This window comes from Acipenser ruthenus, unplaced genomic scaffold (genome assembly GCF_902713425.1).
Source record: "Acipenser ruthenus unplaced genomic scaffold, fAciRut3.2 maternal haplotype, whole genome shotgun sequence".
NCBI lineage: Eukaryota > Metazoa > Chordata > Actinopteri > Acipenseriformes > Acipenseridae > Acipenser > Acipenser ruthenus.
This window is the reverse complement of record NW_026708916.1, coordinates 373624-383071: the sequence shown is the minus strand read 5'-3', so window position 1 is coordinate 383071 and position 9448 is coordinate 373624. Positions and strand designations below refer to the sequence as shown.

The 9448-nt window shown below is 37.1% G+C and overlaps 1 non-coding gene across 1 annotated transcript; it reads left to right on the top strand.

Annotated features, from left to right (window-relative positions):
* The first annotated feature begins 3560 nt into the window (after nucleotides 1–3560).
* Nucleotides 3561–3667, top strand: LOC131736722 (U6 spliceosomal RNA). Its single transcript, XR_009328315.1, has one exon. It is a non-coding gene; the product is annotated as a U6 spliceosomal RNA (small nuclear RNA).
* The last annotated feature ends 5781 nt before the right edge of the window (nucleotides 3668–9448 follow it).

Sequence of the window (9448 nt, the reverse complement as noted above, 5' to 3'; positions counted from 1 at the left end):
GGTCTTTTTTTGTCGTTGGGAATAGTACTGTACCTGCCTTGGAATAACTCCCCTGGTAGAACCCGAAACATTGAAGCTGAACCGGAACCCCAATCCTAACCCAAGCCCAAAACCAAACCCAAACCCTAATTTGATTAGAGGAGCACCCTCAAAATGGAGCGAGGTAACCAGTGGTGTACCACAGGGATCAGTATTAGGACCTCTGCTATTCCTAATCTACATTAATGATTCAGATTCTGGTATAGTAATGTCACAGGTGACGGTGAACTAGTTATTCCATGTAGTAAAACATTGGACTCCTTTGCATGGAGGATCTCAGTAAGCTACAGTGCACGGTTCATCAACTGATTCAGATTCATTTATGTTAAGTTTGCTACTGATGATGTGGAAAAGAACAGTAATTGAGTGCCCAAAAATATGAATCACAGTGAGTTTTGACCTCCTTTAGAATTCTGGATGGAGCGCATACCTTGCAAAATGACCCGGTGTGAACAAAAGGAAATATATCGAAGTAATATGTACAGCTAAACGTGTCCAAGTATCTTATAGGAATGAAGTCAGACCATGGAAATCCACACCTGTGCTGGAGAAACATTGGATCAAGGGACTTCTTGTGGAAACAACTAGAGCGAAACCTGGTACAGAAGCTGAATCCTGCTGGGAACGTATGGATATGCTGGACATGTCCTAGGCGATTTCACATATGGAATGTACTTTGACATAAAAATGAAGTGTTAGAGGTTTTTTGAAGGAAGGATAAAGAGGGAGTATCCGTGTACCGCCAGTAGGTGGCTCTCTTGCTCCATGAAATAGGTCAGTCTACACATGTTTTTAATTAAGTACTTAGTAATCTGGGAATAAAAAAGCACCATTCCGGCTAAAAGTGAACGTTAATCACACCTACAAACAAGATAAGAAAGAGATTCTTTACCACAAATAAATGAACATTAAAACTGAACAGCCAAGGTCTTAAGAAAAAACCTGTCTCAGCTGGATTTTGTATGAACAAAGAACAGGGTCAAGCCTAGTTCAGTCATTATAAAAAATATAAGAGTTGAATGCAGTTATACTGGCCTGTATTTGGATTTAAATCTTAGAGGGATTCACCAAAGAAATAAAGTGATATTATAAATTCTAGCAGCAACTGTTAAACTGAAGTAAATTAATTAAGTTTATCTTGAAATGCCACATTCATAGTTAAAAAGGTTCAGTGATAATTTACACTGTTTATAGTTTATAATGGTCAAAGACTAGTAATTAGACACAAAGGTATTGTAAATTAATAAAATAAATGATTAAAACCTTTTTTTAGACAGCATGGTATTTGAAACTAAAACTAATTATTTGATTTCATAAGATTAATAGTATGTTTTAAGTATTTGCTATAATAAGAAAACATATTATTTAAACTGACAAGTATTATTGCTTGTTCATGACTTTACTGTATTAATAAGAAGATTAAAAGCTGGAAGCAGTATTTGATTTAATTAAAAGGGAAAGTGGTACAGTTTATTTCTCCTTCTATTGAACAACAAGACCTCTAGACATTATGATGTCCATTGAATTATAGAATTTTAAGGGTGTTGTGTTATGTTTTTGTGTTAAGTTTGTAATAATATACTATAATGTACCTTGTTGCTAATCCACTATACTATTGTCTAATGATGGTAGATGGAGTCCTTATAATGTGGTTCTTGGAAACTGCTCTATTGCTAAAAGGGGCCTCTCTCCTTATCCCGATGAACAGGCTGTAGAGAAAGGAGGGGGTCTTATTGCATTCTACGCTAGCAAAGCTGCAAGTCTTGTAGATTTGGAATTTAGGGTTTATGGAATTAGTGGTTTAGCACAGATAAGAATATATCTTGAAATAATATGCAAAAATGATGGCTTAACAGACATTGATAGGTCATAGATCTAAAAAAGTGTTTGCACAGACTTTGGCCTTGAAAAAACAAGAGACTCTGGAAAACTGCTTGGAATAGCATATTTAGAAGTCAGATACAGGTCAGAGCCTGGTTAGTGCATCTTTTAAGGGATAAATAATTCAAATGAAAACTATTACCACTTAAACTTAGTGAAACTAATTGACTTAAATACTGCACGAGACAATCTTTTGTCAAATCCTCTGTTAGACAATGGTATATGGAATTAAAACTGACTCATTAACAAAATGATGAAACAATATGAGGTTAAAAGAAACACATGCCTTTAATTTAGCAAAATATAATGAATTAGAAGATGATGTCACATATTAAGAATATCTCTCATATATAACACATATAAAAATAGTGTTTTGCATGCACATATAAACAGTAGTGTTTTTATATTATAAACCAAGATCCTGGGAACTTTGGTTCACTTAACTTTTCAGATAAAGGAGGGGCTCGGAGGAAAACAAGGAATGAGATCATAGAGTTGGACAAATATGAAGTTGTGAATTCATTCAGTACATGACACCTATTCATTCTGAAAAGTTAGTCCGGATCTTTTGAAAACTATTATTTGTAAAAGGGATAAGAGCTGTCTCACCAGATTAATGATTGGATTTAATTGAGGCGTCCCATGTATTCCAATGGGACGAAAAACCTATATAACTCCTAAGTAATTACAATGGAGTACCACACTCATCCCAGACAGGGTAAGGTGGTCCATCTTCTGCAAACTTTAAATACATAAGTCTGTCAATTTCTTGGGTGCTATATTAGTCATCTGGATATATTGCGGGTCAAGAGCGTAATAAAAATACCCCACAAGGAGTAGTAACATCTCTGTCCTCCTAACGTCTCCCCTGAGATAAGAGTGTATACTGAGCTAAATGGAACAGAGTACGTACAGAAATCTGAACCTACGGATTTTGTGACAGTAAGCAAACTTGTTAAATTTGCATATCTCCCAGCTGTCTCTCTGATGTATAGCTGTGCTCACTTCTTTATTAAACGTGAGTTTAAACTATTATTATTATTATTATTATTACTATTATTACCTCTGACCGTATAACCTGGCATCCTTCACTCCTGTTCCTGGAAGAATGGCCTCCAGCTGAGGTAGTTTCATCAGTTATTTCTTGTACCTGTTTTTAAACTAGATGACCACTACATCGTGTCTAAAGGTATAATTGCAAGAACTGTGTAGTTCTGTATTCCTAATAATCATTGAGTGTCATTATTAAACCCTAACTCTGACCCTAGCCCCGAGTATTAAGCCCCCTCCTCTGAGGTGTCAGTTGCATTCTGCGCTGTGATACGAAACGGGACCCTGGTCAACCTGCAAGTCTTTTGGTATGCTGGCCAATCCAGAGGGGTCAACATCATAGGTAACATGTCAGTATTTGCATATCTTTCCCAGCCGGTTTGAAGGTGCAGATGTGCAGACTTCTTTATTCAGCCACTTTCTGCAAACGTGATATCCTCAGAGTTTGTAACCCTCTGCATGTTGATTGTTGACAACCATGCATATACGCAGAGCAATTGGACACAATTGGACTATGCTTGACACACCACAAGACCAATCGCTCTTTAGCCACTCGCTGTACATAGAGGCGCATATCAGGTAAGCACCGTGTGTTCGCTACGGCAGCACATATACTAAAATTGGAACGATACAGAGAAGATTAGCATGGCCCCTGCGCAAGGATGACACGCAAATTCGTGAAGCGTTCCACATTTTTGGTCTTTTTTTGTCGTTGGGAATAGTACTGTACCTGCCTTGGAATAACTCCCCTGGTAGAACCCGAAACATTGAAGCTGAACCGGAACCCCAATCCTAACCCAAGCCCAAAACCAAACCCAAACCCTAATTTGATTAGAGGAGCACCCTCAAAATGGAGCGAGGTAACCAGTGGTGTACCACAGGGATCAGTATTAGGACCTTTGCTATTCCTAATCTACATTAATGATTCAGATTCTGGTATAGTAATGTCACAGGTGACGGTGAACTAGTTATTCCATGTAGTAAAACATTGGACTCCTTTGCATGGAGGATCTCAGTAAGCTACAGTGCACGGTTCATCAACTGATTCAGATTCATTTATGTTAAGTTTGCTACTGATGATGTGGAAAAGAACAGTAATTGAGTGCCCAAAAATATGAATCACAGTGAGTTTTGACCTCCTTTAGAATTCTGGATGGAGCGCATACCTTGCAAAATGACCCGGTGTGAACAAAAGGAAATATATCGAAGTAATATGTACAGCTAAACGTGTCCAAGTATCTTATAGGAATGAAGTCAGACCATGGAAATCCACACCTGTGCTGGAGAAACATTGGATCAAGGGACTTCTTGTGGAAACAACTAGAGCGAAACCTGGTACAGAAGCTGAATCCTGCTGGGAACGTATGGATATGCTGGACATGTCCTAGGCGATTTCACATATGGAATGTACTTTGACATAAAAATGAAGTGTTAGAGGTTTTTTGAAGGAAGGATAAAGAGGGAGTATCCGTGTACCGCCAGTAGGTGGCTCTCTTGCTCCATGAAATAGGTCAGTCTACACATGTTTTTAATTAAGTACTTAGTAATCTGGGAATAAAAAAGCACCATTCCGGCTAAAAGTGAACGTTAATCACACCTACAAACAAGATAAGAAAGAGATTCTTTACCACAAATAAATGAACATTAAAACTGAACAGCCAAGGTCTTAAGAAAAAACCTGTCTCAGCTGGATTTTGTATGAACAAAGAACAGGGTCAAGCCTAGTTCAGTCATTATAAAAAATATAAGAGTTGAATGCAGTTATACTGGCCTGTATTTGGATTTAAATCTTAGAGGGATTCACCAAAGAAATAAAGTGATATTATAAATTCTAGCAGCAACTGTTAAACTGAAGTAAATTAATTAAGTTTATCTTGAAATGCCACATTCATAGTTAAAAAGGTTCAGTGATAATTTACACTGTTTATAGTTTATAATGGTCAAAGACTAGTAATTAGACACAAAGGTATTGTAAATTAATAAAATAAATGATTAAAACCTTTTTTTAGACAGCATGGTATTTGAAACTAAAACTAATTATTTGATTTCATAAGATTAATAGTATGTTTTAAGTATTTGCTATAATAAGAAAACATATTATTTAAACTGACAAGTATTATTGCTTGTTCATGACTTTACTGTATTAATAAGAAGATTAAAAGCTGGAAGCAGTATTTGATTTAATTAAAAGGGAAAGTGGTACAGTTTATTTCTCCTTCTATTGAACAACAAGACCTCTAGACATTATGATGTCCATTGAATTATAGAATTTTAAGGGTGTTGTGTTATGTTTTTGTGTTAAGTTTGTAATAATATACTATAATGTACCTTGTTGTTAATCCACTATACTATTGTCTAATGATGGTAGATGGAGTCCTTATAATGTGGTTCTTTGAAACTGCTCTATTGCTAAAAGGGGCCTCTCTCCTTATCCCGATGAACAGGCTGTAGAGAAAGGAGGGGGTCTTATTGCATTCTACGCTAGCAAAGCTGCAAGTCTTGTAGATTTGGAATTTAGGGTTTATGGAATTAGTGGTTTAGCACAGATAAGAATATATCTTGAAATAATATGCAAAAACGATGGCTTAACAGACATTGATAGGTCATAGATCTAAAAAAGTGTTTGCACAGACTTTGGCCTTGAAAAAACAAGAGACTCTGGAAAACTGCTTGGAATAGCATATTTAGAAGTCAGATACAGGTCAGAGCCTGGTTAGTGCATCTTTTAAGGGATAAATAATTCAAATGAAAACTATTACCACTTAAACTTAGTGAAACTAATTGACTTAAATACTGCACGAGACAATCTTTTGTCAAATCCTCTGTTAGACAATGGTATATGGAATTAAAACTGACTCATTAACAAAATGATGAAACAATATGAGGTTAAAAGAAACACATGCCTTTAATTTAGCAAAATATAATGAATTAGAAGATGATGTCACATATTAAGAACATCTCTCATATATAACACATATAAAAATAGTGTTTTGCATGCACATATAAACAGTAGTGTTTTTATATTATATTATAAACCAAGATCCTGGGAACTTTGGTTCACTTAACTTTTCAGATAAAGGAGGGGCTCGGAGGAAAACAAGGAATGAGATCATAGAGTTGGACAAATATGAAGTTGTGAATTCATTCAGTACATGACACCTATTCATTCTGAAAAGTTAGTCCGGATCTTTTGAAAACTATTATTTGTAAAAGGGATAAGAGCTGTCTCACCAGATTAATGATTGGATTTAATTGAGGCGTCCCATGTATTCCAATGGGACGAAAAACCTATATAACTCCTAAGTAATTACAATGGAGTACCACACTCATCCCAGACAGGGTAAGGTGGTCCATCTTCTGCAAACTTTAAATACATAAGTCTGTCAATTTCTTGGGTGCTATATTAGTCATCTGGATATATTGCGGGTCAAGAGCGTAATAAAAATACCCCACAAGGAGTAGTAACATCTCTGTCCTCCTAACGTCTCCCCTGAGATAAGAGTGTATACTGAGCTAAATGGAACAGAGTACGTACAGAAATCTGAACCTACGGATTTTGTGACAGTAAGCAAACTTGTTAAATTTGCATATCTCCCAGCTGTCTCTCTGATGTATAGCTGTGCTCACTTCTTTATTAAACGTGAGTTTAAACTATTATTATTATTATTATTATTACTATTATTACCTCTGACCGTATAACCTGGCATCCTTCACTCCTGTTCCTGGAAGAATGGCCTCCAGCTGAGGTAGTTTCATCAGTTATTTCTTGTACCTGTTTTTAAACTAGATGACCACTACATCGTGTCTAAAGGTATAATTGCAAGAAATGTGTAGTTCTGTATTCCTAATAATCATTGAGTGTCATTATTAAACCCTAACTCTGACCCTAGCCCCGAGTATTAAGCCCCCTCCTCTGAGGTGTCAGTAGCATTCTGCGCTATCAGACAAAACGGGACCCTGGTCAACCTGCAAGTCTTTCGGGATGCTGGCCAATCCAGAGGTGTCAACATCGTAGGTAACATGTCCTCATCTACATTAATGATTTAGATTCTGGTATAGTAAGAAAACCTGTTAAATTTGCAGACGACACAAAACTAGGAGACTAGCACACTGAAACACAGACGTTTTAGGTGTTAGCCCTATTATCTGCAGCAACAGTGATGCAATTTTAAAGCTTTTCAACATTTTCCAACTTTTTTCTACTTAATACAAAAATGCAGTTTATTCTCAATTTGTAATGAAGCAGTACTTGTCACATGATCCTTATAGTAATCGTAATATAAACAGAGCCTTCTGAGGACACAGACATTTTAGGTGTTAAGCCTATTATTTGCAGCAGTAGCGGTGCAATTTTAAAGCTTTTCACAATTTTCCAACGTTTTTTACTTAAAAGGCATGTCGTATGCAGACAGGCTAAAAAAATTGAATCTATTCAGTCTTGAACAAAGAGGACTACGTGGTGATCTGATTCAGCATTCCAAATCCTAAAAGGTATAGACAATGTCGACCCAGGGGACTTTTTTGACCTGAAAAAAAGAAACAAGGACCAGGGGTCACAAATGGAGATTAGATAAAGGGGCATTCAGAACAGAAAATAAGAGGCACTTTTTTACACAGAGAAATGTGAGGGTCTGGACCAGCTTCCCAGTAATGTTTTTTGAAGCTGACACCCTGGGATTCTTCAAGAAGCTGCTTGATGAGATTCTGGGATCAATAAGCTACTAACAACCTAACGAGCAAGATGGGCTGAATGGCCTCCTCTCATTTGTAAACTTTCTTATGTTCTTATGTTCTTAGCACTAACACCGGCTATTAAGCCCATCTCCTTCTGAGGTGCAGTAGCATTCTGCACCAACAGAGGGGGTGGGACCCTGGTCAACCTTCTAGGTAACGGGTCAATATTTGCTCACTTCTTTATTAAACGTGAGTTTAAACTATTATTATTATTATTATTATTACTATTATTACCTCTGACCGTATAACCTGGCATCCTTCACTCCTGTTCCTGGAAGAATGGCCTCCAGCTGAGGTAGTTTCATCAGTTATTTCTTGTACCTGTTTTTAAACTAGATGACCACTACATCGTGTCTAAAGGTATAATTGCAAGAAATGTGTAGTTCTGTATTCCTAATAATCATTGAGTGTCATTATTAAACCCTAACTCTGACCCTAGCCCCGAGTATTAAGCCCCCTCCTCTGAGGTGTCAGTAGCATTCTGCGCTATCAGACAAAACGGGACCCTGGTCAACCTGCAAGTCTTTCGGGATGCTGGCCAATCCAGAGGTGTCAACATCGTAGGTAACATGTCCTCATCTACATTAATGATTTAGATTCTGGTATAGTAAGAAAACTTGTTAAATTTGCAGACGACACAAAACTAGGAGACTAGCACACTGAAACACAGACGTTTTAGGTGTTAGCCCTATTATCTGCAGCAACAGTGATGCAATTTTAAAGCTTTTCAACATTTTCCAACTTTTTTCTACTTAATACAAAAATGCAGTTTATTCTCAATTTGTAATGAAGCAGTACTTGTCACATGATCCTTATAGTAATCGTAATATAAACAGAGCCTTCTGAGGACACAGACATTTTAGGTGTTAAGCCTATTATTTGCAGCAGTAGCGGTGCAATTTTAAAGCTTTTCACAATTTTCCAACGTTTTTTACTTAAAAGGCATGTCGTATGCAGACAGGCTAAAAAAATTGAATCTATTCAGTCTTGAACAAAGAGGACTACGTGGTGATCTGATTCAGCATTCCAAATCCTAAAAGGTATAGACAATGTCGACCCAGGGGACTTTTTTGACCTGAAAAAAAGAAACAAGGACCAGGGGTCACAAATGGAGATTAGATAAAGGGGCATTCAGAACAGAAAATAAGAGGCACTTTTTTACACAGAGAAATGTGAGGGTCTGGACCAGCTTCCCAGTAATGTTTTTTGAAGCTGACACCCTGGGATTCTTCAAGAAGCTGCTTGATGAGATTCTGGGATCAATAAGCTACTAACAACCTAACGAGCAAGATGGGCTGAATGGCCTCCTCTCATTTGTAAACTTTCTTATGTTCTTATGTTCTTAGCACTAACACCGGCTATTAAGCCCATCTCCTTCTGAGGTGCAGTAGCATTCTGCACCAACAGAGGGGGTGGGACCCTGGTCAACCTTCTAGGTAACGGGTCAATATTTGCTCACTTCTTTATTAAACGTGAGTTTAAACTATTATTATTATTATTATTATTACTATTATTACCTCTGACCGTATAACCTGGCATCCTTCACTCCTGTTCCTGGAAGAATGGCCTCCAGCTGAGGTAGTTTCATCAGTTATTTCTTGTACCTGTTTTTAAACTAGATGACCACTACATCGTGTCTAAAGGTATAATTGCAAGAACTGTGTAGTTCTGTATTCCTAATAATCATTGAGTGTCATTATTAAACCCTAACTCTGACCCTAGCCCCGAGTATTAAGCCCCCTCC